We start from the raw sequence: 16,721 nt of genomic DNA, 5'->3' as shown, positions 1-16,721 counted from the left end.
TTCTACTGACGTGGAGTGTATTATGCATTACTTCCTGGATATTTTGAGTTGAAAATGAACCATGAACGTTTGGTATGGTTACACTGTGTGTCATTTTGTGAGTCATGGTTTATTAACCATATCTTGACACCACAGCGTGATAGAAGACTAAAAAAATAGAAGACACGTGTCTCGCCGTTTTTCCCTATCTCATAACCTTTCGCGGTTGTAGGCCTCCAAAGGTTTGAGGCTTTGATGTAAAAAGGGGTAATTTTTCAAGACTATATCTTCCAAACGGTTAGGAATTTTGAATTTATCTCGGAGGCAAAGTTGTAGGTCTTATCTTAAGGAACAATAATTGTGAACACATATAAGCCATCAAACTTCATCTGCAAGGTCAAATTTCTTTTAAAATTTTTTTCTCAGGTTTTGGTCTGCAGATATATAACCGATCAAATTTGAAGGAAACAACCAACTACAAAAATGTACTTTAGATCCCAATAAACATCTTTCTAGAACATACGATCTCTGTATAGACGGTTCATAAAGGTCAAAATAACAAAGCAATTGGGATTTTTATCCTGTTTTCTTTGGTTCTGGTCCACAGATACTTAACCGTTCAATATTCAAGAAAACAACCAACTGCAATAATGTAGCAAAGACATCAATGGACAACTTTCTGGAATATGCGAAATGTCTATAAACGGTTCTTAAAGGTGAAAATAGCAAAAAACTTTTGAAAATCTATATATATAAAATTGAAATTTGTTTGTCTGTTTGTTTGTTTGTGCCTTATAGACTCGGAAACCGCTGAACAGATCTTACTGAAATGTTTACGGTACATTGCTACATGGCCTGGAATGAAAATAGGCTATATCATTTTTTGAAATTTCGCGTTGATCTGGAGATATAGCATCAAAACCGGAGGTACCTTCAAAAAATTTAGATTTTGTATGCAAATATCTTTAGAACTATTAAAGATACAATCTCCAAATTTTGTATGTGTGACGGAATTTGGTGTAGAAATAAATTTACTAAATTTTATTCAAATGGGTTCAGATTTGGATATAGCTCCCACATACATATATTTTCGGCCCATTTCCTTATTTTATGTGCCAAGCATGCTATTTATGTCCAACTTCAATGAAATTTGGAATGTGTGGCGGAATTTGTTTTAGAAATAAATGTGCCAAATTATATCGAGTTTGGTTCAGATTTGGATATAGCTCCCATCTACATATATTTTCGGCCGATTTCCTTATTTTATGCACCAAGCACGCTATATATGTCCAGTTTCGCTGAAATTTAGAATGTGTGATGGATATTGGCCTAGAAATATATGTGCCAATTTATTTTGAAATCGGTTCAGATTTGGATATAGCTCCTATATATATTTTCTGCCGATTTCATGTATTTGATGCACCAAACACACTATATATGTCCAAATTCACTGAAATTTGGAATGTGTAACGGAATTTGGTCTAGACATAAATGTGCCGAGTTATATCGAAATCGGTTCAGATTTGGATATAGCTCCAATATATATTTTCGGCCGATTTTCCACATTTGATGCACCAAACACGCTATGTATGTCCAATTTCGCTGAAATTTGGAGGGTCTGACGAAATTTGTTCTAGAAATAAATGTGCTAAATTATATCGAGATCGGTTCAGATTTGGATATTGCTCCTATATATATTTTCGGCCGATTTTCTGTATTTGATACAGTAAACACGCTATATGTGTCCAATGTCGCTGCAATTTGGGATGTCTGACGGAATTCGTTCCAAAAATAAATGTGCCAATTTATATCGAAATCGGTTCGGATTTGGATATAGCTCCTATATATATTTTCTGCCGATTTCATGTATTCGAGACACCAAACGCGGTATTATATCCAATTTCAATAAAATTTGGAACATGTGACTGAACTTGGTCTAGAAATACATGTGTGAAATTATATCGAAATCGGTTATGATTTGGATGTAGCTCCCATATATATTTTTGGCCGATTTCCTGTATTTTATGCACCAAACTCGCTTTATATTCGGAATGCATAACGGGATTCGGTCTAAACATAAATGTGCTAAATTATATCGAAATCGGTTCAGATTTGGATATTGCTCCTATATATATTTTCGGCCGATTTTCTGTATTTGATACAGTAAACACGCTATATGTGTCCAATGTCGCTGCAATTTTGGATGTCTGACGGAATTCGTTCCAAAAATAAATGTGCCAAATTATATCGAGACCGGTTCAGATTTGGTCACACTATGTATGTCCAATTTCACTGAAATTTGGAAAGCGTGACGGAATTAGTTCCAGAAATAAATGGGACAAATTATATCGAAATCGGTTCAGGTTTGAATATAGCTCCCATATATATTTTCGGCCGATTTTCCGCATTTGATGCACCAAACACACTATATAGGTACAATTTCGCTAAAATTTGGAATGTGTAACGGAATTTGGTCTAGACATAAATGTGCCAAATTATATCGAAATCGGTTCAGATTTGGATATAGCTTCAATACATATTTTCGGCCGATTTTACACATTTGATGCACCAAACCCGCTATATATGCTTAAATTCGCTGAAATTTGGAATGTGTTACAGAAATTGGTTTAGAAATAAATGTGCCAAATTATATCGAAATCGGTTCAGATTTGGATATAGCTCCCATATATATTTGATGCACCAAGTAGGCTATATATGTCCAATTTCGCTGAAATTTGAAATGTGTTACAGAACTTCGTCTAGAAATAAATGTGCCAAATTGTATCGAAATCGGTTCAGATTTGGATATTGCTCCTATATATATTTTCGGCCGATTTTCTGTATTAGATGCATCAAACACGCTATATGCGTCCAATGTCGCTGAAATTTGGGATGTCTGACGGAATTTGTTTCAAAAATAAATTTGCCAAATTATATCGAGACCGGTTCAGATCTGGGCACACTATGTATGTCCAATTTCACTGAAATTCGGAACGGAATTCGTTCTAGAATTAAATGGGACAAATTATATCGAAATCGGTTCAAATTTGAATATAGCTCCCATATATACCTTCGGCTGATTTTCTGTATTTTATACACAAAACACGCTATGTATGTTCAATTTCAATGAAATTTGGAATGTGAGACGGGATTTGGTCTAAAAATAAATTTGACAAATCATATCGAGATCGGTTCATATAGGAATATAGCTCCCATATATATTTCGGCCGATTTCATGTTTTTGTTACTTATGTTCAATTTCAATGAAATTTTGAAGACTTAGCAGTCAGTAGAAGTCATCATTATTTACACAAGTACTTATAGTTGGGAAGGAATTGACCAAGGCTACAGCTATTAAATATCATATCTTTGAGAGACTTCTTAAGATTTATATTTTATTATGATATATCTAAATCATAAAGAAATACTTATAGGCGAAAAGGCTTTCGGAGGAGTGTTACCTCCTGAAACGTACAAAAATACCATAGTAGCTCCATAACAACCCAGAAGAGGTATATAACGCCTTCATATCTCCTATATTTATTCGTTAAAATATTAAAGTCTATAATATGATTATGCATTCCATTATATTTTATCGTAGTCGGGGCAGCAAAGCGCACCGGGTTCAGCTAGTATTATATAAATTTTACACTTTGTTCTCCGATTCTGGTCCAAAGATGGTTGGGTGGTTGGATCATTCCTAGAATCCTCATATGTTCTAGAAAGTTGTTTACTGAAATCTTAGGTACACTTTTGTAGTTGACGGTATCCCTAATTTTTGGGCGGTTGGGTATCTTTGGACCAGAATCGGAGAAAAAAGTGTAAAAATTTAATATTTTCAAAAGTTTTTTGCTATTTTTACCTTTAAGAACCGTTCGTAGACATTTCGCATATTCCAGAGAGTTATTCATTGATGTCTTTGCTACATTATTGCAGTTGGTTGTTTTCTTGAATATTGAACGGTTTAGTATCTGTGGACCAGAACCAGAGAAAACAGGATAAAAATCCCATTTGCTTTGTTATTTTGACCTTTAAGAACCGTCTTTCTAGAATGATGTTTATTGGGATCTGAGGTACATTTTTGTAGTTGGTTGTTTCCTTCAAATTTGATCGGTTTGATAGCTGCAGACCAAAACCCGGTAAAAAATTTTAAAAGAAATTTGACCTTGCGATTTTGACCTTGCAGATGAAGTTTGATGGATTATATGTGTTCACAATTTTTGTTCCTTAAGACAAGATCAAAAAAAAAAAAAAACTTCTCTACAAGTGGTGTGGTAAGACACGTCGTTCGGACTCGGCAATAAAAAGTAGGTCCCATATCATTGAGCCAATATGAATCGGCGTGCACTCATTGATATGAAAGAAGTCTCCCTTGTCCCATCTGGGATGTTTGTGAAACAATTAAAAAAGATTAAAGACAAGATCTACAACTTTGCTTCTGAGATAATTTCAAAATTCCTAACGGTTTGGAAGATATAGTCTTGAAAAATGAGCCCTTTTTACATCAAAGCCTCAAACCTTTGGAGGCCTACAACCGCGAAAGGTTATGAGTAGACATCGGATTTTGCATATTTGCATATTTTTTAGTAATAAAGATACGAAAATTCTGATTGGACCAAAATTCGTTTTGAAGAAAATTGAATGCAATGACAGGCTCATAATATGCAAAAAAATATGCAAAATATGCAAAATATGCAAGTAATATTTTTGAAAAAAATCATCAAATTAAATTTGGAAAGTCGTCAAAAAGTGTTCTAAATTAAGTTTATTGCCGTTAAACGTCGATTTCTTAGCAGATTATCATGTTATTAATTATTATTCTGCCACAGCAATAAATCTGGACTAAAAGACATAGAAAATTTCCATACAAATTTGTTCAAAAACTCAATCAGAAATGTCAAAATGTATGTATCCAAATTTGTTGACAGCTTCTGCTCGGCCAAAATTATCTGACAGAATAACAAATGAGCAGGAAAATAAGGCTAAGAAATTTCCCTCTGAATTTTCCATACGGAAAATAATTTTTAAAAGTGAAATTCTTTTAAAATCAATGTTTGTTAAAAGTTGAAAACTACTAGGTTCGCTTCATTATGGGGTATTCTAGTCGAAGCGACAAAAATATTCCCTTTTTGGGCATAAATACGGAAATAAAAGATTGTGAAATTGGGGAAAGGAAACAAATTCTGCACGGAATTTTTATTCATGATTGCACTGATAACTATATTTTAATACCCTATGGGTATTATGTCTTATTGAATGAGTTTGCAACATGCAAAATGAAACGAAATATACCCACAGTCCCTTTTGATGATCTGCACTTATCCATCTCGCCATGTCCTTTTGAAAACAAACACAGTTCACATTTATAGACCACTTCGCATAAAAATTGGGAATTTTTTGGCCCTAGGACGATCCCTATTTTGGTAAGAATCGATTCAGATTTGGACATTGCTCCCATATATACAATACATTCGGATTAACGAATTGTAAGGAAAATAAATCATTTTATGTGATTAAATCACTCGTGGAAGTTATAAAATAATACTTTTTTAAATTGTAATTGCTAATAACGAACACTTAAACGAAAGTGCTCTAAGTGTAAAAAATAGTGAGATTTTTCTACTCGACAATCCGGAAAAAGAAAAAGCCAATCAGATTGTGAAAGTAGTGCTAGAAATATGGCATTTTTAAAGTTTACATCAGAATGTAAGCAAACCTAGACAGATGTGGAATTTCATCGTTTTGTAAATTAATATTCCTTAAAATCTTCGCCTTTTAGTGTATAGTGCATTTGGAAACTTTAATGACAATATTGCGCGAATATTTTTCTTAATATATTTATTTTTATCCTATACAACCAACAAAACTGAAACAATTTTTTACCAAATTTTCCATTAAACAACTGTCAAAATACGAAGCAATGGTAATAATTAGTACAAATTATCGAGTACACGGACGGGTATAAATTAAACAATTGTGTATACAAAAGGGTTATGACTTTTCGACTGTGTTATCAAAATTGTTTTCCTGGAGCAGGAATGAACGAACCATATTTTTTAGCATTCCAAATACTTTTCTAGCAGAAATATGTGAGTGGTTTTGCAATTTTAAAAACAATTCCAAGGTTTTTGACTTATTTTACCACTACCACTCTATTGTGTGGTTTTTCTAAGTGATCTCATTTTGCACTAATCATTGGGCGTTCTTCATTTTGCTTATTATTCATCGTGGATGGGTATAACAATAATGCATTACTTTTCGCCGAGGAGTGAACATTTTCCAATTTTCCGATATTATAAAATTATGTATTTTAAGTGCATTAAACTAAAACCAAGTCATAAAAATTAACGTGGCAGTTAGAGCATTTTTCCAAAGAAGCTTTTTGACCATAAAGAACAAAAATTGCCAAATTATGTCAGTATATACTGAATAAAGGACAAACACTATAAAATATATTCAAATCTAATATGTGGATATTCAAAACGTATACTTCTAATTATAGTTATATTCCAGAACCTGGAATCGTAAATGGTACTTTAGTACTTTTCCCCGCTAAAAAACGAACCCTTTTTCCAAAAACTAGAAAAAACTGCGCTTTTATCTAAACAAAAATAGCGATGACTAACTCTAGCTCCTTTGTTTTTATTTGCTAGACAATTTTGGCCGATTAGAAACTATTACCATATTTGATTATGACATTTCTGATTTAGTTTTTTGAGTATAGGAAGCAAATTATGTTGTAATAGGAATGCTGGGTTATTTGACATTTTCTCACCTGGTGAAAACTGATTTAAGTCTTGTTAGTCTAGATTTATTGCTGTGGCGGAATATCTGGAGAGTTTCAATAACATAATAATCTGCAAAAAACTATGTTAAACGTCAAAAAACATGATTTAGAATGCTTTTTTAATGATTTTCCAAATTTAATGGACGATTTTTGTAAAAATAACACTTGCATATTTAGCATATTTTTTGCATATTTTTGGCATATATTTTGCATACTTCTTGCATATTTTTGATATGACCCCAAATATCGAAAAATTGACCCTCAAAACGCCTAGATCCAAAATTTGAGTCCAATCGGATAAGAAATAAAAAACATGCTAAAATCCGATGTCTAGTTATGAGATAGGGAAAAACGGCGAGACACGTGTCTTCTATTTTTTGGTCTTCTATCGCACTGCGGTATCAGAATGTGGTTAATAATTTTCGTGTTGCACAGTGTTATCCTTTTTTTTAAGTTATTAACCACATATGCTCACATTTTGGTACATCCACATTCACTTTTAATTGACATTTTGGTTTCTAATTTCCGCAGAGAATTGCCACTCTTTTCGCTATAGAAAGATTTTCAGTAACCGAAGATCTTACCTTAATTTCTAAAAATATTGCTGTTATACGGATTTTGCTGAAAGTGATTAAAATAGATCCACTTCTTAATGGTTATCGAGATATCGCCCTTTAATTTCAATGCCATGTTTCAAAAAGTTTTTAGTTGAATAAATCTTTGACCCCCATAAATTACATCTTATAAACCTTTTGGAATTTGGTGTACTGTAATATGTCAAGATATTTTATTATATCTTTTAAATTATTTATCTAAATAGACACTCAACGACTTCTATGAATTAAATATCTCGTTGTTTTTTATTGTTGACCTGTTGTTGTTATTATATGTTGAGGGTTAGTTTGGCTTAAGGTCTTCGAATAAAACAATGTTTATTTTATAGTTTGTTCTCTAATTTTTATTGTTTCCAATATTTCGACTGCCATCGACAGTCATCTTCAGGGATATTTTACGAAAACACAATATATTATAAATAGATAACAACAAATTACAAGACACAAATTTACATTTTGTGAGAAAAGCCACAGTTTTGCTGCACTGTCTACGCTAAACTAAAGTTTTTTCTCTTTATACTTATGAACTAAATTCCTATAGATATGTGCACAGTGGTCAGTGTCAGTTTTGTAGTTCATTCTTTGGTCAGTCGGGACATTTATTATATGCAACATTTCTAATGTAAAACGTCGTTTGTAATTATTTTCTTGTGTCAATATATCTACATCTTTAAAATTTGGTTTGTGTCCAGTTAATGTGCAATGTGCTGCTAGCGCCGTCTTCTGTTCTAAAGGTTTGTCTGTTTTTTGATCCGACTTGTGTCCGGATAGTGTAGTTTTTAGTTTTGTTTTTGTCGTGCCAACATATACCTTCGGGCATATGTTGGCTTCGTCCCCATTACATTTGATCTTATAAACTACATTGCACTTGTCTTCTTTTTCAAGCTTTGCTTTTGTCTTACTAAATAAACTATTGACGGTATTGCTACATTTTTGTGCTACTTGATATTTTTCCTTATTATAAATATTGGAGTTACAAAATCGTTCTGATAGCCCTGGGATATAAGTTATCGGTTTATATAGTTTAGAATTTTCTTGTTCCTTTGGTGATGTTTGCTTTTGTTTTGAGTGTTGAATTAAATCTGTTATTGTTTTTTGCGGGAAATCGTTCTTTGTCAATATCTCAAATATTTTCTTTTCATTCTTTTGATGGTATCGTTGGTAACTTATATTGAATACTCTATTTATGAAGTTTAAAGCCGTGTTTATTATAGTTCGTCGTGGGTGTTTTGAATAAAAATTGATTAATCGTCCTGATGCTGTCGGCTTTTGGTACCAATCTATAGTAATTTTATTGTCTCGTCTAATTATTATTGAGTCCAAATATGGCAATTTTTGATTCACCTCTTCTTCGTGAGTGAATTGTATGTGTTTGTCGAATGAATTTAAGGTGTTCAAAATGTTGTTTATCTCAGTTTTCTTAACTATGCAGAATATATCGTCAACGTATTTTGTAAGTAGTCTCGGTTTAATAGTCAATCTCTCCATTGAAGCGTCCAATAACTCCTCCATTACAATATCTGCAATAATCGGTGACGCTGGTGATCCCATTGGAAGTCCCTTACGCTGCTCGTACACCTTGTCCTTATATAAGAAATATCTTGAGTCTTTGATACAAAGAGTCAGAATTTCCGTAAACAGGTCCTTTGGAATTTTAGTATAGTCCTTTAAAATCTCTTCAAGGCTAGATTAATTGGCACACTAGGAAACAACGATATTACGTCAAAGGATAATAGTATTTCGTCATCTTCAATATGCGTATCTTTTATTCTAGTTTTCAGGTCACATGCGTCTCTTATATTATATTTTGAATCCTTAGTTATATGTTTTAAAATATCCACAATGTATTTTGAAAGGCCGTATGCAGGTGAGTTAATGGATGAACATATCGGTCTTAGTGGTGTCCCTTCTTTGTGAATTTTTGGGAGACCGTAAATTCTAGGCGCTACAGCTGTATTCGTTGTTAGTTTGTATTTCTCAATGTTATTTATTATGTTCATGTTGAATAATTGTTCCGTCAATTTATTGTTCTTAGTTTGTAGAGTAGATGTTGGATCTCGTTTTAGCCTCTTGTATGTGCAGATGTCCAGTAAAATATTTTTCATTTTTGTATCGTAGTCCTCCTTATACATGGCTACCGTTTTTCCTCCTTTGTCAGCGTTTAATATTAATACGTCTTCATTCTGTTTTATGAATTGTTTTGTTTGGCCCACTGTGTCTAATATTATTTTGTCTCTTATAGTCAATTTTATTTTGTCAAAAAACAGACAAACCTTTAGAACAGAAGACGGCGCTAGCAGCACATTGCACATTAACTGGACACAAACCAAATTTTAAAGATGTAGATATATTGACACAAGAAAATAATTACAAACGACGTTTTACATTAGAAATGTTGCATATAATAAATGTCCCGACTGACCAAAGAATGAACTACAAAACTGACACTGACCACTGTGCACATATCTATAGGAATTTAGTTCATAAGTATAAAGAGAAAAAACTTTAGTTTAGCGTAGACAGTGCAGCAAAACTGTGGCTTTTCTCACAAAATGTCAGAATATGGTTAGTAACTTTCCTGTCGCGTAGTGTTATATTTTGGAAAGCAAGTCAACCGTATCAGTCAGCATTGCTTCCACTGTGGATTGAGACGTTTATCTATCGACAGATCGAAATTCGGCTTCACAGAAAATATATTTTTATTATGGAAGTTTTCAGAATTTGTGGCCTTTTTTAACGGTTGTCGACGTTCTAATAAAATTAATTTGGATTAAAGCGCAAAAGGGTTTAACTTTTACGGAGAATATTTCTTAAGGAATGTGCCGAATTAGTCCATTAAACAAGTAGATTTCATTATAAGAGTCATTCCTTCCAGTAGTAATCGTCAACGTAGAAGATGGCCAAATTGGATATTTACGCACAATTTTAGCGAAAAATGTTAGCTTTTGTGGTGGATGTACCCGAAGGGGTGGACCAATATTACGTATACTAAGTTTAGATAAATATTGTGTCGTCCAAAATTTGGACCAAATCGGTTAATCCGTTTGAGACATGTTTTGCGCTCCAGCCAGAGAGGCAGACTGGGCTAAATGACTGCAGATTGTCTGACCCGGATTTTGTCCAAACATATTTTGGGTCTAAAACCAGCCTGTTTATGTATGTCGATAAGAAAATGAATGCGTAAGAATTTCTGGTTAACTGCATCATTCATAACTGCATTTTCCTGACCAAAAAGGCTACTATTCTCTAGATTCCTTTCAATATATTGTGTTTTAGTGCACATTCAATAGCTGCATTTTAGACATAGCTGCATCAACATTTTGGGGATTTTACTTCAATCTGGTTGTAAAATTTGTATATATCTGCACAAGAAAAAAATTATGTTTTTTGCGAACAGAAAACACGAACAAAATTCAACCACTCTGATTTTGTATTGATACGAAGTGTGCAAAACAAAGGCAACACAAAATAGAGCACGCAAAGTAAGAAATTATAATGTTTTTTCTCCCGAACTTGAAATGGTTTTAACTTTAATATTATTCAAACATTGCTTTTTGCTGCACATCACATGCACATAAGTAATACTGAAGATATCTGCTTCGTTGGGCAGGTAAGCGAATTTACGCTTCCTGCATTTTGGGCATTCCTGCACAAGAAGTCGTGCAATTTCTGAATGTGCAGATAAGCAAAAATACTGTATAACCTAGTTTTACAATGCAACATGATATGCGTTCGAATCGAAAGAATATTGTACTTCAGCTTTTTTAGACATTTCTCAGGCATTTGACAAAGTTTGGCATGACAGTCTCCTATATAAAGTCAAAAGATTTCTACCAATCAATTATTACCTATTCATTGAATCAACATTAAAAATAGATACTTCTAAGCATACGAGCTGGCGTGCCTCAAGGAAGTGTACTGGGCCCATTCTGTACCTCCTATTCACATCTGATCTTCCACAATCCGAATCTGCTATTAAATATAAAAATCCAGTAACTCCAAATAACTTGTTCCAAGATTACCTAAATACACTGTGTACATGGTTAAAGTCCTGGAGAATAAAAGCAAATGAGACGAAGTCTACCCACGTAACATTTACCCTCAAACATGGAAATCCTCCCGCAGTACAAGTGAACCAAATAGAGCTTTCTCAGTGAAATACTGTCAAATATCTTGGGCTCTATTTAGATAAAATACTTAACTGGAACACACACATAAAAAGAAAGAGGAAAACTCTGGACATGCAACTTAACAAAATGAACTTTCTGATTGGTCCAAATTCAAAACTGTATCTTGAGAATAAATTACTAATATACAAATGTATCATAAAGCACATTTGGGGACTTATGGGGAACAGCTTCTAATACAACAATAAAAATTATTAAGCAATTTCAATCTAAAGCAGTGCGTAAAATTGCTGGTACTTCGTACTACATCACAAATAAACGACTCCATGAGGAGTTAGGTATAAAAGAAGTAAAGGAAGAAATAACGTACCAACTACAAAACTACAAGCTGAGAATTGAATCAGACCCGAATCCAGTTGCAGCCGACTTAATGGCAAACACAGAACAAGATCTTATAAACAATTTAAATAATAATCAAAAAATACTACATATTCTATATTATACTAGCTGACCCGGTCCGCGTTGCTGGCCCGTTTTTAGTTTTCCGTGTAAACATTCCCAGCAAAACTTGAAGGAAGGAGTTCTATGCTATGACGTGGTTTCATGACATCTATTGCATTGGTTCAAAGGAAGACGTGAAAATCCGATCTTTTTATTAGCATTTGAACCCATGCAAAGGAAGTCGTGAAGGATCCGATCTTTTCATCAACATTTGAAACAATTCCATCGATTCAATAAAGATGAATTTTGTGTTTTTATTTATACACATTTTTAAAATATATAAGATTTACAATAGGTTTGATGTTGTCGGAGACTCGAAACCGCAACCAACGTTGTTAAAACTCTCGTCTTAATCATTGCCATTGCAAAAGGGTTGGTGAAAATGACATACCAAAGCATTGGAGGAATTTTATAAATGGAATAATTCAAATTACAAATGGAATAATTTGAATTACAAATAGAATAGTCGGTTTACAAATGGAATAATTTGAATTACAAATAGAATAATCGAATTACGAATGAAATGTTGCGATTTTCGAACCGAATTGAAGTAACTGTGCATTTTTCTTGTAACTTCATAAAATAACATTTTTAACAGATTTGAAATAGAAAATTCTTTTTACTCTGGAGGGTATCCGCCATAAGATGAAGGGTATAGCTAACATTTTGTTTCCGTTTGTAACACTTCGAATTTTTTTTGATCAGTATAAAAATGAGTTAATGTAGCGATGTTCTTCAGCTAAAATCAAAATGCAGCCCACAAACATTGAACTTTGTAATGAATTTCTCCTAGGATGTTTGGTATTGGAAATGGGCTATACCGGTCCACGTTTCGATATAATCCCCATGGAACTGTACCACCCGCTTTTCGGTATTCGCCATTAAATAGGATTTAGTCTTCCTTTTTGATAAAACACCCGATGTTGGGTATTTTCAAGATTTGAGCCAAATTATAAAACTGAAATGGCTATAATTTGGTTTGTTGGTGTCCGTTGGGGGTCGTAAATACTCCTGCAGAGAATTGTCGAACGGTACCTTATGATTTTCTATAGTAAAGAGGTTTTACCTAATTTTCCCTCCGAAATGGTTGTTGTTGGTCTCCGTCGGGCGTCGTAAACATACCTGCAGATTCTTGTCGGTATAAGTTCACGTTCTGATATAGCTACCATAGAACAGTTTGGAGATTTCCCACCGTCATGGCTAGAATTTGGTATTTAGTCTTCGTTGTGTATAGAAGACATTCCCACATAGACTATTCGGTACATGTGTAGGTTTTTATATACACTACATAGAACGGTACCTCCCGATTTTCAGGTTTTAGCCGCATTATTCAACCGATATGGCTATATTTGGTATTTAGTCGCCCTTGGAGGTTTCAGCCACATTATCCAACCGAAATGGCTAAAATCTGGTTTCAATAAAAAATGGTGGTAAAAACGTTCGGCTCGGTCGAACTTAACGCCGTTTTTACTTCTTGTTAACAAAGTGCAGATTCACATATTTATTTTAAGCTCCTAAACATGAAAACATCAGTGACTCATGAAAAATGAATTCAAAATGCTAGTTGAATTTATCTAGACTTTGCTATATAAAAAACGTGATCTTGATCGATTTATTCCAAGCACTGAAGTCAACTTTCATGGCGTGTTTGCAGTAAGAATAAAGTTTTCAAAAATTGGACGTAATCACGGCATTCTGCTTCCAAAACACCCATTAATGGCAGAGGCCACCATTGCTGATGTATTGAATACTAATATGTCTAATAATCTCTGAGATTTCGCGATTTCGGTATTCTCCCACCTTATGAACCTACACACAAAATTTCATCAAATTCGGTCCAGCCGATTCGGAAGTTTAAAGAACTTGACATACATTTAGATAGGTTATAGATACACCGCATTGTTGGCCCGTCGTTTCAGTGACCAATGCTAATTTTTTAGACGTTCTAGTTATTTAACCATCTTTAAAATAAGGTTTTGCCTGATTTCTCATTCGATTTTTTGGAACTTCGGTGAAGCGACATTTAACGTTATCGGGGTTGTACTGTATACCAAAATGTGGGGTTGATCGCTCATTCCCACTTATTGAAGCCAGTGTTTATTGCGTTTTTTTATCACGCTTACTAAAATTAGGTATATTATCTACAATTATACAATTTTGAAAAATTGGACTGACCGCGATATTCCACTTCCGAGATGACCATTCAGAATCAAGACAATTATTACCATAGTATTGCAAGCAATTTTTAAACAATACATTCAAAAATATCTATGATTTAACGTTTTCTTAAAAAAATTTGTGGGGAAGGTACCCTGGTCACTCAACTGACCAGTATAAAAAATAGCTAAAAACCTATTCTCAGACCTAAAAATTCCACATACAAAATTTTGTGGAATTCGGTCCAGCCGTTTCGGAGGAGTTTAATTTCGAACATCATGGCAGACTCGAAGAATTTTATATATATATAGATTATTTTAATTTAGGCTCACCACTGGGTGATGTCTACAGTATTCATATTACATACAAATAAGTCAAAAATAATGTTAATATCCAAATTAGGATAAAATGCATTAATATGAATAAAAAAATGCAACATGGATTTTTTTTTAGTTTGTATTTCAAAAGGTTTTGGATAAATCTTTATAGTCAGTTTGATTTTCTTTGGCATGTGGGTTAGGCCGTTTTGGCGCTGAGCGCTGTAAATATCCTCATTTCATTTGAAACCCCCAATCTTCAACTTTTTTACTTTTGTCATGTGAAGGACTGAAACCTGTGGTCTTGAAATATTTGAACATGGAACAGATAGAAAAAAGACACTAGAGATGCAGTCCGACACCACATATCTATTTATTGTTGTAACAACGTAAATATGTTTGTTCGTATAATTTATTCAGCTATCTGGTTCCGGTTCCTCAGTGTCCAGATTCAAAAATTGTGCAACCTGGACACAATATGAATTGAGATCGGTGCATCGTCCGAATCTTAATTGGGCAAAAACAACTCGTGTTTGCCTTGGCAGCTGGCGTTCATGTGCTGTGATGGATATTGCAGTCCTGAGGGCGGCATTCTGACAGGTTTGAATTTTCTTCTGCATATCACTCTGACGCCGCATAGGTTAACACAGACCGGCCCTTTGCTCTCTAAGAGGTCAACAATGTTTCTTTGTCCGTACCCCAAGGGCTGACGGGCAGCGACTTGAGGATCCTGTTCCTACTTCTAATCATGCAAATACCTGTGGCTTACGTGGGCGACTTGAACTTTCCATCGGAGATAACACACAATATCTTGGGAGAGTTTGTGGTCGGAACCAGTACACAATTGACCAATATGGTCAGCGGGAGTCTCATTTCAGACGTACGGGTGGTGAGCCCTATAGCCATGGATTTATCGGCGGATATTTACATATTCCACAGATGGAAGAACTGAATTAAGTCAACTAAGTAGATATTTAACCTAGCACATATGTATGTCATCGACAATAGGACCCGACACCAAGATCTTACAAACGACTAGCGTTCACACTAAGATGGTTTTAACTCAAAGGAAAAAAACCCTATAATGTTAAGTTTTGTTAGATTTTAATATTGCCAAAGATTGAGCACAATCGGAATATGTTAATACGTGCCACTGGGGCCTCCAAGTTTCCATAGTAATTTGTATGGGGCCAAAGGCGAATTTTCAAGAAATCGCTCTACAGACTCCATTTGTTCACTCTAATAGCAGCATTCAATTAAGTTAGGATGTCAAAAACAAAAAACATTTGAAACAATCAAACGACAATCATCACGTAATACATAAATGTTTGTTAACTAGTGCCTATAAATCTAAATTCAATTCTATGCATACAATTTTCCCATCAATGTGAAAATGAAAAGTCACCACTAACAAGTGTCTTCGAAATGTCAATTATTTTAAAAGTGTAGTAGGATTCACTTAGTGTATCACCGCTATTAAACCTGCCTGCAGCAGTACGCACATATTCATGCGTACATGGCGACCGTCTGAACGACTAACCGAACCAACTATCGAACATTCATAAACGAATCAAACAACAAAGTTTATGGTGGAAACGTGTTACGCATGCGTAATGCAATTTGGTTCCCAAACCAAACTACCAAAAAGAGGGACAGACGACAGACAATTGTTTTGGTTTTGATTTTCCATATCTTCATTTATTGGACGTCGAGCTAATGACGTTGATGATGACGACGACACAATGAAGAAGCATTTTTCCTTCATTCACACAGCTGACGTTTAGTATGTCCGCGTAGCTAAGTAGCCGCTCTTTTGTTTGAATAACTACCATTCGGAACATATGGTCGATATCAATACACACATGACAATTGAATTTTATGGCTTTGTAATGAAGTAATAGAGTCAGTAAGTCAGTAGTGCTGCCCCTATTTATGTTTGCATTTACTCCCCCGTTGTCATAGACCTAAATTGCAGAAAACAAAGAAATTGCTCGTTTATAGACAAAACAATAACACGGAGCACTCAAAATTGTTTTTTTTTTTTTTTTTTTTTTTTGAATAGAGTTATACAGATTTTTGTTGTTTGGGGTTGGAACCGCTGTGGTCGGAGTTTGTGATAACTACCATCGACCTAAGTATAGTTTCTAGATAATATAACCGGCAAGGATTAAGGTAAAAACAATTGATAAGGTTAAGGACAAGTGTAGGTTGGTGATACATTCCAAATCATGAAATTTAA

This window comes from Musca autumnalis, unplaced genomic scaffold, assembly GCF_047663935.1.
Source record: "Musca autumnalis isolate F117 unplaced genomic scaffold, ASM4766393v1 scaffold_5, whole genome shotgun sequence".
Classification (NCBI taxonomy): domain Eukaryota; kingdom Metazoa; phylum Arthropoda; class Insecta; order Diptera; family Muscidae; genus Musca; species Musca autumnalis.
The sequence above is the reverse complement of the archived record's forward strand: the minus strand, read 5'-3'. Positions refer to the sequence as shown.